This window comes from Oncorhynchus gorbuscha, linkage group LG17 (genome assembly GCF_021184085.1).
Source record: "Oncorhynchus gorbuscha isolate QuinsamMale2020 ecotype Even-year linkage group LG17, OgorEven_v1.0, whole genome shotgun sequence".
Lineage (NCBI taxonomy): Eukaryota > Metazoa > Chordata > Actinopteri > Salmoniformes > Salmonidae > Oncorhynchus > Oncorhynchus gorbuscha.
The window spans coordinates 50,088,022-50,113,902 of NC_060189.1; the positions used below are offsets into that span (position 1 = coordinate 50,088,022).

The following is a 25,881-nucleotide window of genomic DNA, read 5'->3' on the forward strand; positions in this document are numbered from 1 at the left end:
TTAAGTCAAAACTGTAACTAGGCCACTCAGGAACATTCAGTGTCATTTTGGCAAGCAACTCCAGTGTAGATTTGCCCTTGTGTTTTAGGTTATTGTCCTGCTGAAAGGTGAATTTGTCTCCCAGTGTCTGTTGGAATGCAGACCTGAACCAGGTTTTCCTCTAGGATTTTGCCTGTGCTGAGCTCAATCCACTTATTTTTATCCTAAAAAACTCCCTTGTCCTTGCTGATGACAAGCATACCCATAACATGATGTAGCCACCACCATGCTTGAAAATATGAAGAGTGGTACTCAGTGATTTGTTGTGTTCGATTTGCCCCAAAAGTAATGCTTTGTATTCAGGACAATAAGTTAATTTCTTTGCCACATTTTTTTGCAAACAGGATGCATGTTTTATTCTTTATAGACTTCCTTCTTTTCACTCTGTCATTTAGGTTAGTATTGTGGAGTAACTCCAGTGTTGTTGATCCAACCTCAGTGTTCTCCTATCACAGCCATATAATTCTAACTGTTTTAAAGTCACCATTGGCCTCATGGTGAAATCCCTGAGTGGTTTCCTTCCTCTCCGGCAACTGAGTTAAGAAGGATGACTATCTTTGTAGTGACTGGGTGTTTTGATACAACATCCGAAGTGTAATTAATAACTTCACCATGCTCAAAAGGATATTCAATGTCTGCTTTTTAGTTTTTGGGGATTTACCAATCTACCAATAAGTGCCCTTCTTTGCAAGGCATTGGAAAACCTCCCTGGTCTTTGAGGTTTAATCCATGTTTTAAATTCACTGCTTGACTTAGGGACCCTAAAGATAATTGTATGTGTGGGGTACAGAGAGGCAGACGTTTTACGTGCCCCCAGCCGATTGTGTTTTTTTGTTTGTTTATCTGCATTGTTTGTAACTTATTCTTTTAAACATTTCTTTTACATAATGTTGCCACTACCATCTCTTATGACCGAAAATAACTTCTAGACATCAGGACTGCGATTACTCACCACGGACTAGCAGAATCCTTTTTCTTCTTCCACGACTCTGAGGAGCCAGAAGCGGAGGATATACAGCTCCCTCGGGAACAGGCCACGACCCCAGTGATCTGCGTGAAGAGGAGGCAGAGAAAGAGATGCCGGAGGTCGGCTGCCTTCTGAGGAGTCGGAGGCGATCAAATAAACCCCCACTCCCCTCAATTCTGCTAGCAACAAGCAATCTTTGGACAATAAAATAGGTGAGTTATTGGGAATATTAAACTGCCAACAGGACATTAAAAACTATAACATCTTATGCTTCAGGGAGTCGTGGCTGAACGACAACAATATCAATATACAGCTTGCTGGTTATACGATGTACCGGCTGGATAAAACAGTGGCTTCTGGTAAGACAAGGGGCAGCGGTTTTTGTATTTTTGTAAACAACAACTGGTGCTCGATATCAAAGGAAGTCTCGAGCTATTGCTCGCCTGAGGTAGAGTTTCTCATGATAAGCTGCAGACCACATTACCTACCGAGAGAGTTTTCATCAATATTCTTTGTAGCTGTTTACATACCACCACAGTCAGAGGCTGGCACTAAGACAGCGTTGAATGAGCTGTATTCCACGATAAGCAAACAAGAAAATGCTCACTCAGAGGCAGCGCTCCTAGTAGCCAGGGCCTTTAATGCAGGGGAACTTAATTTCCAAATTTGTATCAACATGTTAAATGTGCAACCAGAGAGAAAAGAACTCTGGATCCCCTGTACTCCACACACGGAGATGCATACAAAGCTCTCCATCTCCCTCCATTTGTCGAATCTGACCATAATTCCATCCTCCTGATTCCTGCTTACAAGCAACAATTAAGCAGGAAGCACCGGTGACTAGATCAATAAAAAGTGGTCAGATGAATCAGATGCTAAGCTACAGGACTGTTTTGCTAGCACAGACTGGACTATGTTCCGGGATTCATCCAATGGCATTGAGGAGTAAACCACATCAGTCATTGACTTCATCAATAAGTGCATCGATGATGTCATCCCCAGTGACTGTACGTACATACCCCAACCAGAAGCCATGGATTACATGCAGCATCCGCACTGAGCTAAAGGCTAGAGCTGCCGCTTTCAAGGAGCGGGACTCTAACCCGGAAGCTTATAAAAAATCACGCTAATAATATAATAATCACGCTGATCCTCAACACAGGGGCCCCTCAGGGGTGCATGCTCAGTCCCCTCTTGTACTCCCTTTTCACTCATGACTGCACGGTCAGGGACGACTCCAACACCATCATTAAATTTGCTGATGACACAACAGTCTTAGGCCTGATCACCAACAGTAAAGAGCCTATAAGGAGGAGGTCAGAGCCTATAAGGAGGAGAACAGAAACCTGACTGTGTGGTGCCAGGACAACAACCTCTCTCTCAATGTGATCTAGACAAAGGAGATGATTGAGGACTACAGGAAAAAGAGGACCGAGCATGCCCCCATTCTCATCGATGGGGCTGTAGTGGAGCAGGTTGAGAGCTTCAAGTTCCTTGGTGTCCACATCACCAACAAACTGACATGGTCCAAGCACACCATGACAGTCGTGAAGTGGGCACGACAAAACCTATTCCCCCTCAGGAGACTGAAAAGATTTGGCACGAGTCCTCCGATCCTCAATAGGTTCTACAGCTGCACCATTGAGAGCATTATGACTGCTTGCAACACTGCTTGGTATGGCAACTGCTCAGCCTCTGACCGCAAGTCACTACAGAGGGTATTGCAAATGGCCCAAAACATCACCGGGGCCAAGCTTCCTTCCATCCAGGACCTCTATACCAGGCAATGTCAGAGGAAGGCCCTAAAAATGGTCAAAGACTCCAGCCACCCTAATCATAGACTGTTCTCTGTGTTACCACATGGCAAGTGGTACCGGAGCGCCAGGTCTAGGTCCAAGAGGCTTCAAAACAGATTAAATCCTCAAGACATAAGACTCCTGAACATCCAGTCAAATGGCTACCCAGACTATTCACATTGCCCCCTCTCCTCTCCACACCACTGCCACTCTCTGTTGTCATCTATACATAGTCACTTTAATTAACTCTACCTACATGTACATACTACCTCATCTAACCGGTGCACCCGCACATTGACTCTGTACTGGCACCCCCCTGTATATATTGTTACTTTACTGCTGCTCTTTAATTATTTGTTACTTTAATCTCTTATTCTTATCCGTATTTTTTTTAAACGGCACTGTCTGTTATGGGCTCGTAAGTAAGCATTTCACTGTAAGGTGAAATTTTACTGTAAGGTGAATTTCACATTTCACTGTTGTATTCAGCACATGTGACTAATACAATTTGATTTGATGTATTATTGCACAGTGTCCATGCAACTTATCATGTGACTTATTAAGCACATTTTCACTCCTGAACTTATTTACGCTTACCATAACAAAAGGGGGTTGAATGCTTATTGACTCAAGACATTTCAGCTTTTCAATTTTAGTTCATTTGTAAAAAAAAAAAAAAAATATATATATATCTAAAAACGTCATTCCACTTTGACATTATGGGTTCCTGTGTGTAGCACAGTGGCACAAAATCTCAATTGAATCCATTTTAAATACAGGCTGTAACACAACAAAATGTGGATAAAGTCAAGTGGTGTGATTACTTTCGGAAGGCACTGTAGTACTTGCGGGGATATAAGGATACAAAGGACTTTGCCTGACTGGCAAAGAAAAGCTGAATACCAATTTCTCCGCGTGTGGATTGTGGGTTTGAAAAAAAACGTGTCACTTTGTCATAATATCAACTTCACTGTCTAAGGAGGTAAAAATATGTGTGGGAAAAGCTGAGGTTCTCCACCTCTAGCTGTCGCTAAATGGTATCTGTGATCAGTCGAAGGGATCATTGTGTTGATAGCAGCGATTCTGCTGGAATGAAACTGGGAGACAGAGGGATTTCAAGGGGATTTGGATAAGAGGCTGCCATCCTCATCTCGAACATATTCTCTCTCGCACGCACGCACGTACACACACAGACACACACACACACACACACACCGAGAAGTATTCGTATAGCAGGGATGCTGTTTAGTTCTGTTAATGTCAGCAACTGTCAGTGCAAACTAGTCAACTCCTTATGTGATAGTTTAAATGGGCCCCAAAGATCATGCTGAAACGACATACAATATGCTCTGGCTCTGCAACATAAATCTTTGATATGGAATTATTGGCTTTGAAATCAATTGAAAAGCATAATCTTTGCTACATAAAATGCTTTGCACACCATTGAACATCAGCAGCATAATGCCATTCTCTTTCTCTCTATATATAATAATAATAATATATGCCATTTAGCAGACGCTTTTATCCAAAGCGACTTACAGTCATGTGTGCATACATTCTACGTATGGGTGGTCCCGGGGATCGAACCCACTACCCTGGCGTTACAAGTGCCATGCTCTACCAACTGAGCTGTGTGTGTGTGTGTGTGTGTGTGTGTGTGTGTGTGTGTGTGTGTGTGTGTGTGTGTGTGTGTGTGTGTGTGTGTGTGTGTGTGTGTGTGTGTGTGTGTGTGTGTGTGTGTGTGTGTGTGTGTGTGTGTGTGTGTGTGTGTGTGTGTGTGTGTGTGTGTGTGTGTGTGTGTGTGTGTGTGTGTGTGTCTATATACACCTTGCTACATGTTATGGGATTTTGATGAATAATTACTAAATTATGTATACATTTAGCTTAATACTATAACTAAACAGAATACTACTGTGTTACTGTATGATTCGTATTATAATCATAGTACTGAATATAATGTGTGTAATTATAATCAAGAATTAGAACAAGGACTGTTTGTTCCTTGTAAGAAACGAATGGAGTTATCGTCAGACCGGCTGGAATACTGTGTTCCTTACAGGACATCCTGTCTCTACCCAGGGAGGGGAGAGACCTTAGGCTAGTAGTAGATTATTTAACAGGTGGTAGACAATGTGGGAAGTCTTGTGAACTATACTGCCATTGTATTGGAGTGGAGGAAGGACATTTTAAAACCTATGAAGTCATTTTTAGTATATAACCTGATGTAAAGTGTACTATGATCAGTACTCTCAAGAATAAACTCCATTGATTGATTTTGAGACTGGTTTCTGTCCATTTTATATAAATAAGTATCTTACAAATTCTTAGAAATGGGCAGAGTCTTTTAATTGAATTGGTTGATGAACATAGGAATTAAATTCCTTTAACACTACATGAGTTGGAGCTGAGAGCTCAGCTCATAAAAACATGAACAGGATAAGCTGCTTTCCATGCCGAGTTGGCATCCACAGCACTCTAAATAAGCTATGCCGTTCCAAATGTTTACCAACACCCTCTCTCTCTCACATGCCCTCTGTCTAACTCTCTCTTTCTCACACATACACACTCAAACACTCTATATCACCCAGAAACACACACACAAACAATATTCTTGCACACAGATACTAAAACAATCTCTCTAGCACTTTCACACACTTGCGCCCGCTGGTTTGCGATAAAGTGCTGCCAATATAATTCAATATAGGACAGCCATTTAATATTTACAGTGCATTCAGACCCCCATTCAGACACCTTGACTTTTTAAAACTTTTTGTTACGCTACGGTCACGCCTGCTTCCGCTCTCCCTCTCCGGCGCTCGAGGGCACCAGGCTGCCCTTCATTACGCACACCTGTCACCATCATTATGTGCATCAGCGCTCATTGGACTCACCTGGACTCCTTCACCTTGTTGATTGCCCCATCTATGTATATGTCTGTTTCCCCGTTGGTTCCCCGTGTCAGCATTAATGTCGTTATGTTTTCATGTCCTGATGCTTTTTTGCAATTTTTGTAAATGTAATACAAATTTAAAAACTTAAATACCACATTTACATAGGTATTCAGACCCTTTACTCAGTACTTTGTTGAAGCACCTTTGGCAGCGATTACAGCCTTGAGTCTTCTTGGGTATTACGCTAAAAGCTTGGCACACCTGTATTTGGGGAGTTTCTCCAATTGTTCTCTGCAGATCCTCTCAAGCTCTGTCGGGTTGGATGGAGACGCTGCTGCACAGATACTTTAGGTCTCTCCAGAGATGTTTGATCGGGTTCAAGTCCGGGCTCTGGCTAGGCCACTCAAGGTCATTCATAGACTTGTCCCGAAGGCACTCCTGGGTTGTCGTCGCTGTGTGCTTAGGGTCGTTGTCCTGTTGGAAGGTGAACCTTCGTCTCAGTCTGAGGTCCTGAGCGCTCTGGAGAAGGTTTTCATCAAGGATTTGCCTGTACTTTGCTCCGTTCATCTTTCCCTCAATCCTGACCAGTCTCCCAGTCCCTGCCGCTGAAAAACGTCCCCATCCCCATGATGCTGCTACCACCATGCTTCACCGTGCCAGGTTTCCTCCAGACGTGACCCTTGGTATTCAAGCCAAATAGTTCAATCTTGGTTTCATCAAACCAGAGAATCTTATGACAGTCCTTCAGGTGCCTTTTGGCAAACTCTAAGCGGGCTGTCGTGTGCCTTTTACTGAGAAGTGGCTTCTGTCTGGTCACTCTACCATAAAGTCCTGATTGGTGGAGTGCTGCAGAGACGGGAGAACTTTCCAGAAGGACAACCATCTCCACAGAGGAACTCTAGAGCTCTGTCAGGGTGACCGAGTTATTGGTCACCTCCTTGAACAAGGCCTTTCTTCCCCGATTGCTCAATTTGGCTGGGCGGCCAGCTCTAGGAAGAGTCTTGGTGGTTCCAAACTCTTCCATTTGAGAATGTGTGTTCTTGGGGATCTTCAATGCTGCATACATTTTTTGATACCTTTCACCAGATCTGTTCCTAGACACAATCCTGTCTCTGAGCGCTACGGATAATTCCTTCAAACTCATGGCTTGGTTTTTGCTCTGACATATATATATATATATATATATGTGTGTATATATATATATATATATATATATATATATATGTATATATATATATGTGTATATATATATATATAATATAATAATAATATATGCCATTTAGCAGACGCTTTTATCCAAAGCGACTTACAGTCATGTGTGCATACATTCTACGTATGGGTGGTCCCGGGAATCGAACCCACTACCCTGGCGTTACAAGCGCCATGCTCTACCAACTGAGCTACAGAAGGACCACATGTATATGTATATATATATATATATGTATAAAAACAGGTGTGTGCCTTTCCAAATCATGTCCAATCAATGTAATTTACCACAAGCAAGTAGTAAAAACATCAAGGATGATCAATGGAAACAGGATGTACCTGAGCTCAATTTTGAGTCTCATAGCAAAGGGTCTGAATACTTATGTAAATTAGGAAGATGTAAAAATGTCTAAAAATATGTGTTCACTTGTCATTATGGGGGATTGTGTGTAGATTGATGAGATTTAAAAATATATATTTTAGAATAAGGCTGGAACGCAATAAAATGTTGAAAAAGTCAAGGCGTCTGAATACTTTGCGAATGCAGAGTAGAGGTAGAGACAGAGACACAGTCTCTCTACAGTTTATTTAACTATCTTAGAAGGAGTTGGCACAGAAGTATTTGGGGGTCTCTACAGGCATCTGGTCTCAGAACATTTCGTATTATTCTGTACGTAAAAACATTTAGTATGATATGTTACGTTTGGTATGGTTACTTAAGACACATGGTTACACATGGCAAAAATGTAGGTACAGGGTTGGTTGGGATGGATGGGCTTGCGCATAACGTGAAAGTCTGGCAACTCAAAGGTTGCGAGTTTGAATCTCATCACGGACAACTATAGCATTTTAGATAATTAGCTACTTTTTAAACTACTTACAACTTTTTAGCTACTTAGCAAATACTTAGCATGTTAGCTAACCCTTATCCTAACCTTAACCCTTTTAGCTAACTCAACCCTAACCTTGACCCTTTAATAATCTTAACCCTAACCTTAACCCTAACCCTAGCCTAGCTAACGTTAGCCACGTTTTGCAAGTTCTTAACATATCATACGAGTCCCAAAATTTGTAACAAGTTTTACAAATTCGTAACATAAAATACAAATTATAATTCAGAACATATCATATAGAATTGGTGATAGACATCCATAAATGAATGCATACCATAAATGAATGCATACCATACGAAACATATCATAATACATGGAGTGTCTCGGATTTACATACAGAATAATACGAAATGCTCTGAGACCAGATTGCTACGGGCACAAATCCAACTCAAGTGGAAAAATTGTCTAATACATTCACTTGTTCTTTCTGGCAGTCTGTCTCCTGTCCTCCTCTCCCTTTTCTTTGCCTATCATTCTCCCTCATGTATTCCATTTCTCTTGCTATTGCAGGCTGTCTTCTCTCTCTCCACTACATTTCTAAAGAAAATATTGTACTTTTTACTCAACACATTTTCCCCTATTCCCAAAAGTACTCGTTACATTTTGACTGCTCATTTCCAATTCACACACTTATCAACAGAACATCCCTAGTCATCCCGACTGCCTCTGATCTGGCACTCACTATGCACAAATGCTTAATTTGTAAAATATGTCTGAGTGTTGGAGATAACCCCCTGGCTATCCGTGAATAAAATAAGAACAAGAAAATGGTGCTGTCTGGCATGCGTAATATAAGGAATTTGAAATTATTTATACATTTACTTTTAGGTGTGATACATAAGTATATTTTAGCAATTGCATTTACTTTTGATACTTAAGTATATTTAAAACCCGTTTTGCTCTGTCTCTTTGCCTCATGCCATCTTTTGTTTCACTACTTGCTGAATTCCCTTTGGAGACCTCGGTGACGTTACCCACATAGCCGTCCAATGTCAGTGACCTATAGTAGAAGGCAAAAACAAACTCAGCCATTGCCATTGTCTTCCTGTTTGCCCCATCTCCTTGTGATAGCTAGCATGTCACTGGTGAACAGTAACAATGCATGTCTCTGTGGCAACATACCATTTTATTGTCATGTGTCTTACATAAACAATGATAACATCATTTTGTGGTGATGGCGAGAGAGCGAAATTGGTAGAAAATGCTCTTCTCTTCATGAGTCGCCTCCTATTATGGGAGTTGTGAGAATCCATCTGTGACTGGTGGAGAGAGGACAGAGATTTGGTCATCTTGATTTAAAGGTGGGTTGATTCAACCTCCAAGCTAAGGGGACTTAAGATGCATCGAAAGACAAGAAAAACGAAAGGGATGTGACTGCCTAGCAAACCTATGTTGTATTTAATAAATGGTTAGGTTAAGGTTAGGGGTTTGCCCTCATCTGACTGTCAATTGGTTGCTGTCATGTCTCTTTAGCCTCACCCTCGATGGAAGCTGCATGTCATTTCCTTATTTTGCCAACCCTGTGATAATAGTCCCTACCTAAAAGGACACTGAATACAAATATATTTGAAGAATAAATTAAAGGACAGTGAAATCTATTCGTTCTGTTGTGGGTGTGAAAAAGCCAAGAAAAGCAGATCTCGTGTCAATAGAGTGCCTGTTTCCTGTTTCAGGCAAAATCGACATGGCTCTCTTGTTTTTGTTTCCTAATGCACTGATATAGTCGACTCCGAGAGATACAGTGAGGGAAAAAAGTATTTGATCCCCTGCTGATTTTGTACGTTTGCACACCGACAAAGAAATGATACGTCTATAATTTTAATGGTAGGTTTATTTGAACAGTGAGAGATAGAATAACAACAACAAAATCCAGAAAAACGCATGTCAAAAATGTTATAAATTGATTAGCATTTTAAGGAGGGAAATAAGTATTTGACCCCTCTGCAAAACATGACTTAGCACTTGGTGGCAAAACCCTCGTTGGCAATCACAGATGTCAGATGTTTCTTGTAGTTGGCCACCAGGTTTGCACACATCAGGAGGGATTTTGTCCCAGTCCTCTTTGCAGATCTTCTCCAAGTCATTAAGGTTGCGAGGCTGACGTTTGGCAACTCGAACCTTCAACTCCCTCCACAGATTTTCTATGGGATTAAGGTCTGGAGACTGACTAGGCCACTCCAGGACCTTAATGTGCTTCTTCTTGAGCCACTCCTTTGTTGCCTTGGCCATGTGTTTTGGGTCATTGTCATGCTGGAATACCCATCCCATTTTCAAATCCCTGGCTGAGGGAAGGATGTTCTCACCCAAGATTTGACGATACATGGCCCTGTCCATCGTCCATTTGATGCAGTGAAGTTGTCCTGCCCCCTTAGCAGAAAAACACCCCCAAAGCATAATGTTTCCACCTCCATGTTTGACGGTGGGGATGGTTTTCTTGGGGTCATAGGCAGCATTCCACCTCCTCCAAACACGGCGAGTTGATGCCAAAGAGCTCCATTTTGGTCTCATCTGACCACAACACCTTCACCCTGTTGTCCTCTGAATCATTCAGATGTTCATTGGCAAACTTCAGATGGACATGTATATGTGCTTTCTTGAGCAGGGCGACCTTGCGGGCATTGCAGGATTTCAGTTCTTCACAGCGTAGTGTGTTACCAATTGTTTTCTTGGTGACTATGGTCCCAGCTGCCTTGAGATCATTGACAAGATCCTCCCGTGTAGTTCTGGGCTGATTCCTCACCGTTCTCATGATCATTGCAACTCCACGAGGTGAAATCTTGTATGGAGCCCCGGGCCGAGGGAGATTGACAGTTCTTTTTTGTTTCTTCCATTTGCGAATAATCGCACCAACTAATGTCACCTTCTCACCAAGCTGCTTGGAGATGTTCTTGTGGCCCATTCCAGCTTTTTGTAGGTCTACAATCTTGTCCCTGACATCCTCTGAGAGCTCTTTGGTCTTGGGCATGGTGGAGAATTTGGAATCTGATTGATTGCTTCTGTGGGCAGGTGTCTTTTATACAGGTAACAAGGTGAGATTAGGAGCACTCCCTTTAAGAGTGTCCTCCTAATCTCAGCTCGTTACCTGTATAAAAGACACCTGGGAGACAGAAATCTTTCTGATTGAGAGGGGGTCAAATACTTTTTTCCCTCATTAAAATGCAAATCAATTTATAACATTTTTGACATGCATTTTTCAGGATTTTCTTGTTGTTATTCTGTCTCTCAATCTATCCGTGGAGGCGGCTCAGGTGCAGGACGTAGACCCCGCTCCACCACTGGCTCACCCCACGTGTGCTGGAACCCTCGTCGCCAACCCCGGACTGGGGACCCTCGTTGCGGGCCCTGGACTGGGCACCGTGGCTGCGGACTCCTGACTGGAGACCGTTGCTGGGGGCTCCGGACTGGAGGACTTCGCTGGGGGCTCCGGACTGGAGAATGTCGCTGGGGGCTCCGGACTGGAGAACGTCGCTGGGGGCTCCGGACTGGAGAACGTCGCTGGGGGCTCCGGACTGGAGAACGTCGCTGGGGGCCCCGGACTGGAGAACGTCGCTGGGGGCCCCGGACTGGAGAACGTCGCTGGGGGCCCCGGACTGGAGAACGTCGCTGGAGGCTCCGGACTGGAGAACTTCGCTGGAGACTCCGGACTGGAGAACGTCGCTGGAGGCTCCGGACTGGAGAACGTCGCTGGAGGCTTCGTGCCATGACTCCCCACTGGAGGCTTCGTGCCATGGATCATCACTGGATGCTTCGTGCCATGGATCATCACTGGAGGCTTCGTGCCATGGATCATCACTGGAGGCTTCGTGCCATGGATCATCACTGGAGGCTTCGTGCCATGGATCATCACTGGAGGCTTCGTGCCATGGATCATCACTGGAGGCTTCCTGCAATGGATCATCACTGGAGGCTTCGTGCCATGGATCATCACTGGAGGCTTCGTGCCATGGATCATCAATAGAGGCTTCTTGCCATGGATCATCAATAGAGGCTTCTTGCCATGGATCATCACTGGAGGCTTCTTGCCATGGATCATCACTGGAGGCTTCTTGCCATGGATCATCACTGGAGGCTTCGTGCCATGGATCATCAATGGAGGCTTCGTGCCATGGATCATCACTGGAGGCTTCGTGCCATGGATCATCACCCCATAGCACGGTGCCTGACCAGTCACATGCTCGCCACGGTAAGCACGGGGAGTTGGCTCAGGTCTGAATCCTGACTCTGCCACACTCCCCGTGTGTCACCCCCCCAACAAATGTGGGGGCTGCCTCTCGGGCTTCCTTGCTAGCCGTGTTCCCTCATAACGCTGCCGCTCTGCTTTAGCTGCTACCTTCACCTTCTTCTCTGCTTCTACCTGCTCCCAGGGCAGGCGATCCTTCCTCGCATTTCTTGATCTGTACCACGTAATGTGGAGGAGGAGAAATGGACTTGAGAGGACATCCACGCTGATACTGCTTCATGAATCCTCCACGCGGATCAGAAGAACACTTGAAGGAATGACGGTTTGTGCCTGATCCAACATTGATGGCAGACAGGCATGATCACCAGAAACGTGATGATCTGGAAAGCTGTCCAGGATCACTTCCCACGTCCAGGATCCCTTGCCATTCAAAATGTCCTCCCACGTCCATTTCTCCTTACCACGCTGCTTGGTCCGTTTGTGGTGGGAAGTTCTGTCACGGCCGTTAAAAGAAGAGGACCAAGGTACAGCGTGGTGAGCGAAAGAAAGAGGCATTTGAAAAAGAGTGCAAATCCTGTTGCCGCTCTCGTGATTGGCCGGTTTTCAGCAGAAAAGGCCTTGAACGGTACAAGCGATTCCAGGACAGCCACTTCAAGATGTCACATTACGTGGTACAGATCAAAAGATGCGAGGGCGACGATCCACGCTGATACTGCTTCATGAATCCTCCACGCTGGTCAGAAGAACACTTGAAGAAATGACGGTTTGTGCCTGATCCAACATTGACGGCAGACAGGCATGATCACCAGAAACGTGATGATCTGTGCAGCTTGGACACCACTGACAATGGTAGGCCTTGTGCAACATCGAACAGAGAAATTCTGATGAGGAGTGCGGTCATGGCCATTGCAAAGGTGAGAAAGACCATCAACTGTGTTGAATGTGAGAAGGCAAGGCGCTTGCATGCAAAAAGAATGCTGTCTAGACAAGGACAGTAAGCAGTCCGACACATTCGAGATGAGAATTTGTTTGTCATGTGATTCAGAGCCGTTCAAAGAAAGATAGTCCGTACCACGAGCCGAAAGTTGCTTTCAAGGTGCTAACGTGTGGAATGCAAGTGGAGACACAGTATTGCTCATCAATCACAGTGTCATTCCCAGATATGTGTGTCCACTGTGGATGTCCAGATGTTCTTGAAGGGGAAGAGGTGGTGAGGCTCAAACAACAATTCCAACAAGTCAGGCCCATGTGCACGGTCTGTAAGCAAGACAAGCTCCAAAAAATCTTTAAAATGAATGAACACCCCAGTGAACAGAACAAATAGGAAGTAATGGACAAAACAGACCATGCCGTTGAACGCAGCAGGTGACTGTCATATTGCTTCTGACCAAAGGACATTGGCCGTCATTATTTTTCAAACGTATTACTTCTCCACTATTTACTATTTATGAAAAACCCTCTCACTTGGGTGAGTGGGAGGGGGGGGAGGTTAAACAGTAAATCAACTTTATCTGGCCTAATTGTACCTTTTATGCATGACAATTACAATCACTGCAGGCAAACTCCTAGAGTAAAACTTGGTTTAATCTGTTTTCCACTAGACACAGGACAATAACCTAAATCACATTGCCAAATCTACACTGGAGTTGCTCACCAAAAAGACAGTGGCCGAATTACAGTTTTGACTTAAATCTATGGCGAGACCTGAAAATTGTTGTTTAGCAATGATCATCAACCTATTTGACAGAGCTTGGAGAATGTTGTAAAACAATAATGGGCAAATGTTGCACAATCTGGGTATGGAAAGCTCTTGGAGACTTACCCAGAAAGACTCACAGCTGTAATCACTGCCAATACTTATGTAAATGAGACATTTCTGTATTTCATTTTCAATACATGTTTGCAAACATTTCTCAAAACATGCTTCCACTGCATGAGGTATTGTGCGTAGATGGGTGAGAAAAATAGAACAATTGAATTCATTTTTAATTCAGGCTGTAACATAACAAAACGTGGAATAAGTCAAGGGGTATGAATATTTGTGCCAAGGTAATGTGGCGTGTGGTTGGCCTGTGAGCGAAAGAGGACTTTGTCCACATTATTATTCAACGAATTGTTCAGGATTCATGCATTGGTAAAATTACTTATTACCCCGTCTACCCCCCAAACACACACACACACACACACACACACACACACACACACACACACACACACACACACACACACACACACACACACACACACACACACACACACACACACACACACAGAGAGAGAGAGAGAGAGAGAGAGAAACATTTTTGTATAGTTTGACAACACTGGTTGTAAGATTTTAAATGATATCAAACTCAACCGCTTATCTTTTCCAGTGATGAAGACAGGTCTCATGGTATGGTGGGGTATGCAAAATGAATCAACTATGGGGCCTGGTCAAAATTACTGCACTATATAGGGAATAGAGTGCCATTTGGGACACCGGCCTCAGTGTCATGTGGTTACAATTAAATGGCTGGCCTTTGGCTGACCTTTCCTTCCTCATCCCTCCATCCCCAGGTGGAATCTTCTCCTCATTCACTCTTTCTTTTCTGCTCCCTGAGCGGTGTAATTCTGTCCGGTTGGTTCAGCATATAGATCGTGGTATGTTCCCCGCTTGCACCCCCGATCCTCTCAGATCTGAAGTGCATCTTTAACTTTCCTGCACGTGCCCGGTGTTGTTCTTCCCTCATCTGGTATGACCTCTTTAAAAGTGGAACAGAGTTTTGGTTGATTCGTTGACCTATTGACCTTTAGAAAGATGTTCTGTGTCCGTGGGGTATCTATACAGGTGGGTTTTGCGGTGAAGGAAATGGAATTTGTTATGGTGGATTGCACTGTGTGGGTATGTATGTGTGTGAACGTTTGTTTGTGTGTGTGTGTGAGTGTCTGTGCAGTCACTCACCTGTCTAAGGTTTTGCACAGCGCGAGCCCCCCATCCATTCACTTCAGACTGTTCCATCAACATGACAATAGCTCGGTCGACTGGACGTATTGACTACCCCAGCCCCTAATCTTGATATTCCATCTACAAAAGAAACATTGCTGACATGAATCATCCCATTTGAAAGCCACATCACTGAAACTCAGTGTGTAGACATTCATGGGCGATGGATGTATGATAGTCGTACAAACAGCTCCCAAAATAAAGTATTGCTCTCAACATTTAAGGGGCATACCAGGGATCCGTTCGCCATCCATCTCTGCCAGCGGAATGGGTTTCTGTTGGATGCTCAGCAAGGGCTCAGTTCGCCCCGATGGGGACGAAACTGAAACAGACACAAACAGCACTCCTGTCTGGTCCCTCTCGTCACAGGTGCTGCCCATACCGGGAGCTCTCGACAGGGGACGAGAGGGCCTAGTGCTAGATCTCTGGAGGATGTCGGGAATAGAGAGAAACCTGTTGAGAATCATAGTGCTTGAAATGTTGTTTGCTGTGCCGTTGCGATAAAGAAATAAGAATTCCCTCTTGGCTGCATCCACCATCTGGCAAGTATTTCTTTTCTCACCACTTTGGTTTGAGAAACCTTCCGAACACACAACTAAAATCACTGGTGCCTATCGGTAGCTCTAGCTAGGTTTCCATCCAATTGGTGACAGATTATCATGCGAATATAAAACAAAATTGCATAAAAACGATATGTGCAAAAAAAAAATGTTTCCATCAAATTGATAAAAAGCTGTGCGTGATGATGTAACGCGCATAAAAATACCTTTTGCGGTTAAATTCCCATGTGCCCGAATAAATGAATAGAAGTTAAATGAGTTTCCATAGCGTTTTCAACTCTACTGATGGTTTTCTCACAAAATTATTTTTGCATGAAATAGCAAGTGTGCCCACTCTGGTATTGGCACGTCCACTCTAGCCAACCGCTTGCAGATACAATGTGGATATAGACTACATACATTACAAGATTATTATGGACAGTGAGATCATTTTCACTTGACAAATGGCAGTCAAACATCCATGATCATGTCACCGAGAATAAGACCCTTGAAAGAAGCATCAAGCTCATCATCTTGCACTTTCACCAACCTGTGAAGTTCATCGTAATGTATTTCATCTGTAGCCTAATAAACTGCATGCTTTCCCGAGACGTCGTGGGAGGGTCACACAACATGTCAACATGTCAGCCTCCAGTATCTATGCTGCAATAGTCTATGTGCCGGGGGGGCTAGGCGCAGTCTTATATCTGGTGTAATTCTCCTGTCTTATATATTGTCCTGTTTGAATTTAATGATGCGCCTGTTACAACTTCTAACGATGGTGAGTGGAGGAGTCAAGCGCAGAGAGCAGGTAATTCAGTACGTGGATATTTTATTCTATAGACTGTGGAACCACGACATGCAAAACACCCGGGCGCATAAAACAACCCGTCCCAAAATACAACGGACTAAAACCTGTCCGGAAAAAATATTGATAACACTCATACATAGATAACAAGAAACAAGCCCGCACAAATACCCAGCGGGCCTAGTGCCCTTAAATAGCCTACAAACAAACACTAACTCAAAACAGGTGTACCCAATTAAACCCAATAAACAGAAACAAACGGAAAGGGAATCAATGGCAGCTAATAGGCATTCAATATTTGCGCATTAAAAGCGTTTCCACGGACATTTCTCGCATTATTCATTTTACTGCCACAAAAAGATCCCATCTTGTCTTGCGCATTTTGTTTTGTGGACATTTGGAAAGTTTTACAGACAAATGATCTGTTTCAAATTGTCCGCTCTTTACATTTTTGTATCCGACATGTACTTTACTCGGGTTAAAAGGTTGGGTGGAGACATGGTTACTGATACACAAATGATCAGCAGACATTTTAATCTACATTGATGATCTCATAACGGCACATTCATACATCAACCTTACATCAACTATACATCAACCAGTCTAAATCTGTAGTATAAGCATGCGTTTGTTTGTTCATGACTTATAAATTCATAAGGGCCAGTAGTTTCAACACAACCCAGAACATATATTTTTGGTTTCACATTGGTTGTGGGAATGAAGCCAGACATTTCCTGATTGGTAAAATGCAACATTTTTTCAATGTTCTGAGATCAGAAAAATACAATTTCACCTGTTCTGGGAATGTTTATTTTTTAGGTTGCAGGGAGGTTCTGTTTTATTCTTGTGAGGTTCTATTAACCCTCTGAGAATGAAAATTATAGGTTATTTTGAGTTTTTTATATATATTTCCTTAACTTTCATTGAATGTTTTGGGTAAGACTTTTAATAGCACAGCTCGATTATTTTGGGTTAACTTTTTTGAACTCCAAGCACAGATAGGACACATGCATTGCTTGCTGTTTGGGGTTTTAGGCTGGGTTTCTGTACAGCACTTTGAGATATCAGCTGATGTACGAAGGGCTAAATAAATACATTTGATTTGATTTGATTTATGAGAAATCCCGCTTTGCCCTCCGACAAAACATTCAAACAGGTAAAGCGTCAATACAGGTTTAAGATTGAATCGTACTACATCGGTTCTGACGTCCGTCGGATGTGACAGGGCCTGCAAACTATAGCAGACTACAAAGGGAAGCACAGCCGAGAGCTGCCCAGTGACACGAACCAGACAGGCTAAATAACTTCTATGCTCGCTTTGAGGCAAGTAACACTGAAACATGCACAAGATCATCAGCTGTTCCGGACGACTGTGTGATCCGCAGCCGACGTGAGTACGACCTTTAAACAGGTCAACATTCACAAGGCCTTAACATTTTCCAAAGCCAAGCAACTATCCTGCAACATTCACAGAAAGTTGTGGGTAGGTTCCATGCAAAATAACCATAGGACAACCACCATTTCACCAAGCTCTATCTTATGTGCTAGCTGGGAAGAGTGATTGCAGGGAGATTAGGAAAAAGCATGCAGGCGAGCGGTGACCTGACAGGTTAACAGAGGAAATAAAATAATAATAAGGAATGTACACAGTCGGACAATCCTAAACTTAATTTCCTTTGCTGACAATGGCGACCATTCACGTCATACAAACACAAATAGGTTTCGTTCAAACACAGAGATAAGAGCTTCGCTCTCAACGTCGACGTCGACTTCTTGACAATGTCATTTTGAAAATGGGTCAACAACACCATTGCAATTCCACGTGTGGGTGGAGGCAGTTGTTATTGATTGGCTGACAAAACCTTCAACCTCTTCCCCTCCTCACGAAGACTGACCATCTCCGTCGATAGTTCACACCGACGGGACAAAAATGTTCATCTTGTTTGCTTTTTTTCAAGATAATTACCGTTGCATTTTCCCATTCTTAACTCCTCTGTTATTCTTTGCAAAAAAAAGTGGTCATTCTTAACCACCAGGCTACATGCCAACCTTGTGTGTCTGTCCAGGGCAAAGGTTGCCTCAGGTGTTATTGCTGTTTGCTTTGTGTAACCATAGCAGCCAGTTCTATCCATATTGTCTACAGTATGTGTGACAGTGGGTCAATCTAATTTACTACACTATTACCACAACACAATACAGCAGAAAACAGATCTAATCACACCTAGATTATCTTTCTCGGGTCCAACATTATATGGGGATGCCGTCACTGCAGACGTTTTCTCCTCTCGGCAACTTTGAAAAAAAAATCAATATACCCCAAGTTGTCTATTTCAAGCAATCACCGAAATTCAGGCAATCGTGTCCACCACAGAGAAACAAATATATATGGGAAGTTGTCAAAAGCATCTGTCTCCATAAAACTTTGTTTGGAAAAGGAGTTGATTATGCAAGGTCTTTGGGGAAAATGTTACACTGCAGAAGATGATACCGTATCTCTTGCTGACATCATGGGGGGAAAATGTAGCAACAAAGCCTTTTGATTTGCCCGTGCGGCAGTGGAAAGATATCTGTATATGTCTGTTCGCCAAACAACACATTCGGAAGTCACGGGCAAAGTTCAAAAGTGTTATTTTTCCAATGGGTGGCGCATTCGACGCATAGAATGCCAAGATGAAACTGCCAAACGGGCTCTTTCCGTTTTAACATGCGTGCAGCAACACAATACATCTGTGGTTTGCTTACTGATGCATCCCAAGACACACACAAGGACAAACATACTCACATTCATTCTCACACACACATTTGAAAAAAACACACAGAACATTGGCATAGATAGAGGACGGGAGCTCAATGCAGCTGGACTTTCTCTCTCGCTCTTTATCTCTCGCCCTCTATTTTCATTGATGAACTCTTCCTCTTTCGGGTGATGAACCTATAATCTTGCTCTCCTCTCAAGGGGTTATTAAAGCAATACGATAAGTGTATTATTGGTCAAAGAGGTCAAAGTCCACCCTTTAGCTGATGTCTGCAAAACTAACACACCAGTACTTATATGGACACTGTAAACCAGGCGGGGATAAAGAACTCTAAAAGTCTCTCACTTTAAAGCACTGCTTAGCTAGCTACTAACTTAATAACGCCCAGCTCTGTCTGTCATCTCCACCTAGCTACTAGCTTAAGGCCAAAAGTTATATGAGCATTTTCAAAAGGGTAAACATAAAATGTCAAAATATTGATGAAAATGTATACTTTCCTTAGTTTATCATACTGTACTACCGTCAACAAAATATAATGAATTACTACTTTAAAATGAGCATGCATACGTAATTCCAAAACCAATTTCATAGATAATGTAACAAACTTGATTAAATTGTAGTAACTTATTTTGACGAGATGGCGATAGCAATTCTTCAACTGACATTTCCCGAAAGTCAGGCCTCTTCCCACATGCTAACTCATTTTCCTCAGCTTCAGACGCATCTTCATCCACCAAATTGTGTGTGGTTATCATTAGATACATTTGTCGATTTTTCTTTCGAAAAATTTACCAAAAATGCATTTTACGAACATGCCTTAAAATTTTTACAGATTGTTTCTTCTGAACTATTATTTATCCACAATCTGCTTTGATTAAGTCCAGCCCTTAAGTGTCTCAACAAAATTAAATCAAAATATTTAGGCTGACTTAATCCAGTGTCCCGAAGAAGGAATTTGTGCGATTTGCAAATATGCACATATTTCATGAGCTTTCACCTCATTTGCATATATTTTTTTATTTACAAAAAAAAACGTTATATTTGTATCTACATTCAACTGGTAAATGTTAATTGTGATATGATTAAGGGGAAAAAATCCCTATTAGGGTGTGGTGCATGGCCTTAGTAAAGCCCACCTCTGTCTTGTCAGCTCCAGCTTACAAATGGCTCTCATTAGCATATTGATGTACTGCTTTGAGAACAGGGACCCTGTCACTTATCTTATTTAGGCGGAATAATTGAGATAAACGGAGAGAGTGTTAGCGGCAGCAGCGCGTTACTAGTGTTAATGTGCCACACACCGTCAACGATGCAGGTGATCGAGCCCAGAGGGTTATTAGCAGCGTGCTACGGTAGATTTGAATGGCGGTAGTCCACCCTGAGAGTGTTGAGGGAGGGCAACAAAAAAAAAGGATCCCACTGCTGCCACTGATAGCTCAACAATAAACAAGGGTGGAGTGGAGGTTTTGTCACACACGGGGAATGTTCCGCTCTGTAATGTACTCGCTAGCGCACGTGGAGCGCGTCAGCGTGCTAACATGGTCCTTTTAATATGCTCAGTCTACCTTTGTCTTCATTACTGCCTTAACTGGTTGGCTGTGCTTTCGAATCTTAACTAGCAATGTTAAATGCCCATGAATCTCCAGGTAAGATGCATGCTCGCTCCCCCTTTGAAAGGGAGCATACTGTATTAATGCGACCGCTCATGGGTCCCCTCGCCTTACGTGTGGCAACTCGCCTGTCGCCGCTGTAACTGCTAATGTCGTGAAACCATGTCTACCGCCATGCCTTAATTGAACATATAGAATGCAGGCTCCCATTTTTTTCCCACTCACACCATTTAACGATAGGTAAAGATGTCCTCTCCTTTCCACCTTCTCTCCATTGGGATTGAGTGAGACCCAATTAAATTCAAATGGGAGAGATTAACAGACCGACACGTCTCGCACAGTCAGTGATGTCACTGTCAGTGATGCCCATTCGGTGTATATGGCGACACAATCAGAAGCCTTTGTGAGGGTATGAGTACACTGTGTATACCAAACATTAGGAAGACCTTCCTAATATTGAGTTGCAACCCCCCTTTATCCCTCAGAACAGCCTCGGCACCTCAAGGTGTCGAAAGCGTTCCACAGGGATGCTGGCCCATGTTGACTCCAATGCTTCCCACAGTTGTGTCAAGTTAGCTGGATGTCCTTTGGATGGTGGACCATTATAGATGCACACGGGAAACTGTTGAGCACAAAAAAAACAGCAGTGTTGCCAGGGCCGGTCCTGGACGTTCTGCCACCCTCGGCGAGACAAAAATCGGAGAAACAGAATATAATAGCAGCCAAATTAATTGGCCTATGCTATGAATTAAATACAATGTTCCACACAGTTACTAGGCTATATAATCAGTTCAATGTCAATAACATAGCCTAATATTTTCAATCTGATTACATTGATAAAATCACCAATGCCCTGGACGTTCTGCCGCCCTAAGGCGAGACAAAAATAATTACATCTTAGACATCCTTATGAATCTAAGCATGGCACTTTCAAAAGTTCCATTTCCACCCAGAAAGAGGCTCTACTGATGCAGAAAACTGTAGCTTCAACTGCTGGCTACTCGTCCGTTGTGTAACCAAACAACAGAATTGCTTTCCTAAAAGCTGCCTGGGTTTAAACAAACATCTTTTTTTCAGAAAGAGAAAAGCTCAATTGATAGGGGACAGAATAACGGAGTCAATTGTTTTTATCTCTTCAAATATTACAGGCTGCAGTTTAGCTTCAGATTGTCATATAGAGGAATCGATATAACCCCATATGCATCTCAGGCATTTTAGAGCTTGTTTCTACCACAAGGCATCAGAGTTGAGCATTGTTACAGAACGCTTGATATAATCTGGATACGTTTTATGTATTTATTTCGAAATATAAAGCAAACAATAGATATCCTTTTTTGCCCTCTTCTTTAACCAAGGGCACGTGATACCCTCACTCAATTCGACCCCTGGTTTGAGTCAAACACACCAAGCCCTTCCCAGACACAGAGGTAGTTCATCAACGCATGTGACAACATTGGAGTATTTGGCTGTAGCGACATCTATGGATAGGATAATTGTGTCTGTCAAACAGGTAGGTTTACCACTTAGTTTTTGGAAGACAAAGAAATTGTATTTAACCCCTGCATCGGCGAGTTACGATGTTGCTATCACTATGCAACCTACTACCTACAGTATAGTAGGAAACTCGTTTCTTATTAATAATATCCCACCTGTTTTCACACATGGCTCGACCCCATGATTGTTACAATTCCAATAAAATAACACTTTTATATAACATATTTAACATATATTTTTATATTTCAGTAGAACTGTAAAACAGAGTAAGATAATTTGAGCTTTGGAAACAAGTGCTTTCATAAATGCATGGCGGGCCTTTCGCTGGAGCAGTGTAAAATAAGCTTCATGTCAATGACCCAGCCTGAATAAATGTAGTTTATTTACATATCGAATTTGATTGTCCAACATCAGCTACAACAATTGATTTATTTCGTCTCCACCTAGAGTGCAGTCTTTCCTCTCCTGTGCTGTTGCATTGCAGTCAGCGATGTTTTCTCTCAGTAGCTGTCCATGGTCCTGAAATCAAATAATCTGAGTTTGCTTGGACACCAGCCTGATCTCCAGCTCCTTCCACCTCTGGAAACTATCTAGGTGGACATGTGACTTCTCACACGAGCTGAGGAGGTGTCACAGATTCTTCCAGTCCCTGATTCCATCCCTGACCAGTGCAGATTTGCACTCGTGTGAAAAATGTTTGCAGCAAAAACAGAAGGCTGCATTCATTCTGCTTGGAATAGACAAGCCTAGGCCTCTGCACTCTCTCCCCGTTCACCATCCTCCTATTGTAGTGGGCCACCAAATCTTTTCGTTGCCCCTCATCTCTTGGGAAATTCCCCTCCTTATCCTGATGTGGCTCAGCCTGCTCTAACATATCCCGTAAAGATCCAGTCCTACATTTTGGCCACTCACCGGGATCTTTTACGTTTTTTGTCTGAGAGTCGGATTTAGCAGCAGCACAACCACTGTCATCCGGGACGGGGAGTGACGAATATGAGTCTGGCTCCAAGATAGTAGGGTCTCCGCCGGCATCGTTTGTAGGTGTTGCTAGGCCTGGTACGGCCACTTGTTCGTGTCCAGCCAGAGAGCTGTCATCATCGGTGGAAGTACATGGCTCAGACTCTTCCGGTTTGCCCTCTTCGCTGCTGAATCAGCGAACGGGGGCTTGTGGTTGGCCTTTCCTCGTAGGCTTGTCATTCTCCACACCGGCTGATGGACATTGCTGCATGCTGATAGATTTCACCAGCAAATTTCTTTGGTTTAGAGATTGTGCATCGTTTCTCATATTTATTTGTTTTTGTCTCTCAGACATGGTAGAAAATTGTCTCAAATCTCTATAGATTACTTTTAGCTAAAATGATATCCACTAGTAGTAGCTAGCTTATGTTAACAGGCTAGGTTAGGCTACTGCCTTAATCACTAAGTGTCTTCTCACGCACAATAAATACATAAAAATACAATAAGTGTTGCAGTTCTTGACACAAACCAGTGTGCCGGGCACATACTACCATACCCCATTCAAAGGTACTTACAGTTGAAGTCAGAAGTTTACATACACATTAGCCAAACATAGTAAACTCAGTTTTTCACAATTCCTGACATTTAATCCTAGTAAAAATTCAATGTCTGAGGTCAGTTAGGATCACCACTTCATTTTAAGAATGTGAAATGTCAGAATAATAGTAGAGAGAATGATTTATTTCAGCGTTTATTTCTTTCATCACATTTCCAGTGGGTCAGAAGTTTACACATACACTCAATTAGTATTTGGTAGCATTGCCTTTAAATTGTTTAACTTGGGTCAAGCGTTTTGGGTAGCCTTCCACAAGCTTCCCACAATAAGTTGGGTGAATTTTGGCCCATTCCTCCAGACAGAGCTGGTGTAACTGAGTCAGGTTTGTAGGCCTCCTTACTCGCACACTCTTTCAGTTCTGCCCTCAAATTTTTCTTTATGATTGAGGTCAGGGCTTTATGATGGCCACCCCAATACCTTGACTTTGTTGTCCTTAAGCCATTATGCCACAACTTTGGAAGTATGGTTGGGGTTATTGTCCATATGAAAGACCCATTTGTGACCAAGCTTTAACGTCCTGACTGATTTTTTAATTTTATTATTTTATTTCACCTTTATTTAACCCGGTAGGCTAGTTGAGAACAAGTTCTCATTTGCAACTTCGACCTGGCCAAGATAAAGCATAGCAGTGTGAACAGACAACACAGAGTTACACATGGAGTAAACAATTAACAGGTCAATGAAACAGTAGAAAAAAAATGTCTTGAGATGTTGTTTCAATATATCCACATCATTTTCCTTCCTCATGATGCCATCTATTTGGTGAAGTGCACCAGTCCCTCCTGCATCAAAGCACCCCCAAAACATGATGCTGCCACCCCCGTGCGTCACGGTTGGGATGGTATTCTTCAGCTTGCAAGCCTCCCCCTTTTTCCTCCAAAAATGACGATGGTAATTATGGCAAAACAGTTCTATTATTGTTTCATCAGATCAGAGGACATTTCCCCCAAAAGTATGATCTTTGTCCCCATGTGCAGTTGCAAACCATAGTCTGGCTTTTTTATGGAGGTTTTTTATGGAGCCTTTCAGGTTATGTCGATATAGGACTAGTTTTACTGTGGATATAGATACTTTTGTACCTGTTTCCTCCAGGATCTTCACAAGGTCCTTTGCTGTTGTTCTGGGATTGATTTGCACTTTTCGCACCAAAGTACGTTCATCTCTAGGAGACAGAACGAATGCACCTCCTTCCTGAGCGGTATCATTTACATTTACATTTAAGTCATTTAGCAGACGCTCTTATCCAGAGTGACTTACAAATTGGTGCATTCACCTTATGACATCCAGTGGAACAGTCACTTTACAATAGTGCATCTAAATCTTAAAGGGGGGGGTGAGAGGGATTACTTATCCTATCCTAGGTATTCCTTAAAGAGGTGGGGTTTCAGGTGTCTCCGGAAGGTGGTGATTGACTCCGCTGTCCTGGCGTCGTGAGGGAGTTTGTTCCACCATTGGGGGGCCAGAGCAGCGAACAGTTTTGACTGGGCTGAGCGGGAGCTGTACTTCCTCAGTGGTAGGGAGGCGAGCAGGCCAGAGGTGGATGAACGCAGTGCCCTTGTTTGGGTGTAGGGCCTGATCAGAGGCTGGAGGTACTGAGGTGCCGTTCCCCTCACAGCTCCGTAGGCAAGCACCATGGTCTTGTAGCGGATGCGAGCTTCAACTGGAAGCCAGTGGAGAGAACGGAGGAGCGGGGTGACGTGAGAGAACTTGGGAAGGTTGAACACCAGACGGGCTGCGGCGTTCTGGATGAGTTGAAGGGGTTTAATGGCACAGGCAGGGAGCCCAGCCAACAGCGAGTTGCAGTAATCCAGACGGGAGATGACAAGTGCCTGGATTAGGACCTGCGCCGCTTCCTGTGTGAGGCAGGGTCGTACTCTGCGGATGTTGTAGAGCATGAACCTACAGGAACGGGCCACCGCCTTGATGTTGGTTGAGAACGACAGGGTGTTGTCCAGGATCACGCCAAGGTTCTTAGCGCTCTGGGAGGAGGACACAATGGAGTTGTCAACCGTGATGGCGAGATCATGGAACGGGCAGTCCTTCCCCGGGAGGAAGAGCAGCTCCGTCTTGCCGAGGTTCAGCTTGAGGTGGTGATCCGTCATCCACACTGATATGTCTGCCAGACATGCAGAGATGCGATTCGCCA

The 25,881-nt window shown here is 43.3% G+C and overlaps 1 long non-coding RNA gene across 1 annotated transcript; it reads right to left on the reverse strand.

Moving 5' to 3' along the window:
• Nucleotides 1-14,349: 14,349 nt before the first annotated feature.
• Nucleotides 14,350-15,406, reverse strand: LOC124001361. Its single transcript, XR_006832775.1, has 3 exons — nucleotides 15,188-15,406; nucleotides 14,914-15,036; nucleotides 14,350-14,713 (listed from the first exon to the last, which is right to left on the reverse strand). It is a non-coding gene; the product is annotated as an uncharacterized LOC124001361 (long non-coding RNA).
• Nucleotides 15,407-25,881: the final 10,475 nt, after the last annotated feature.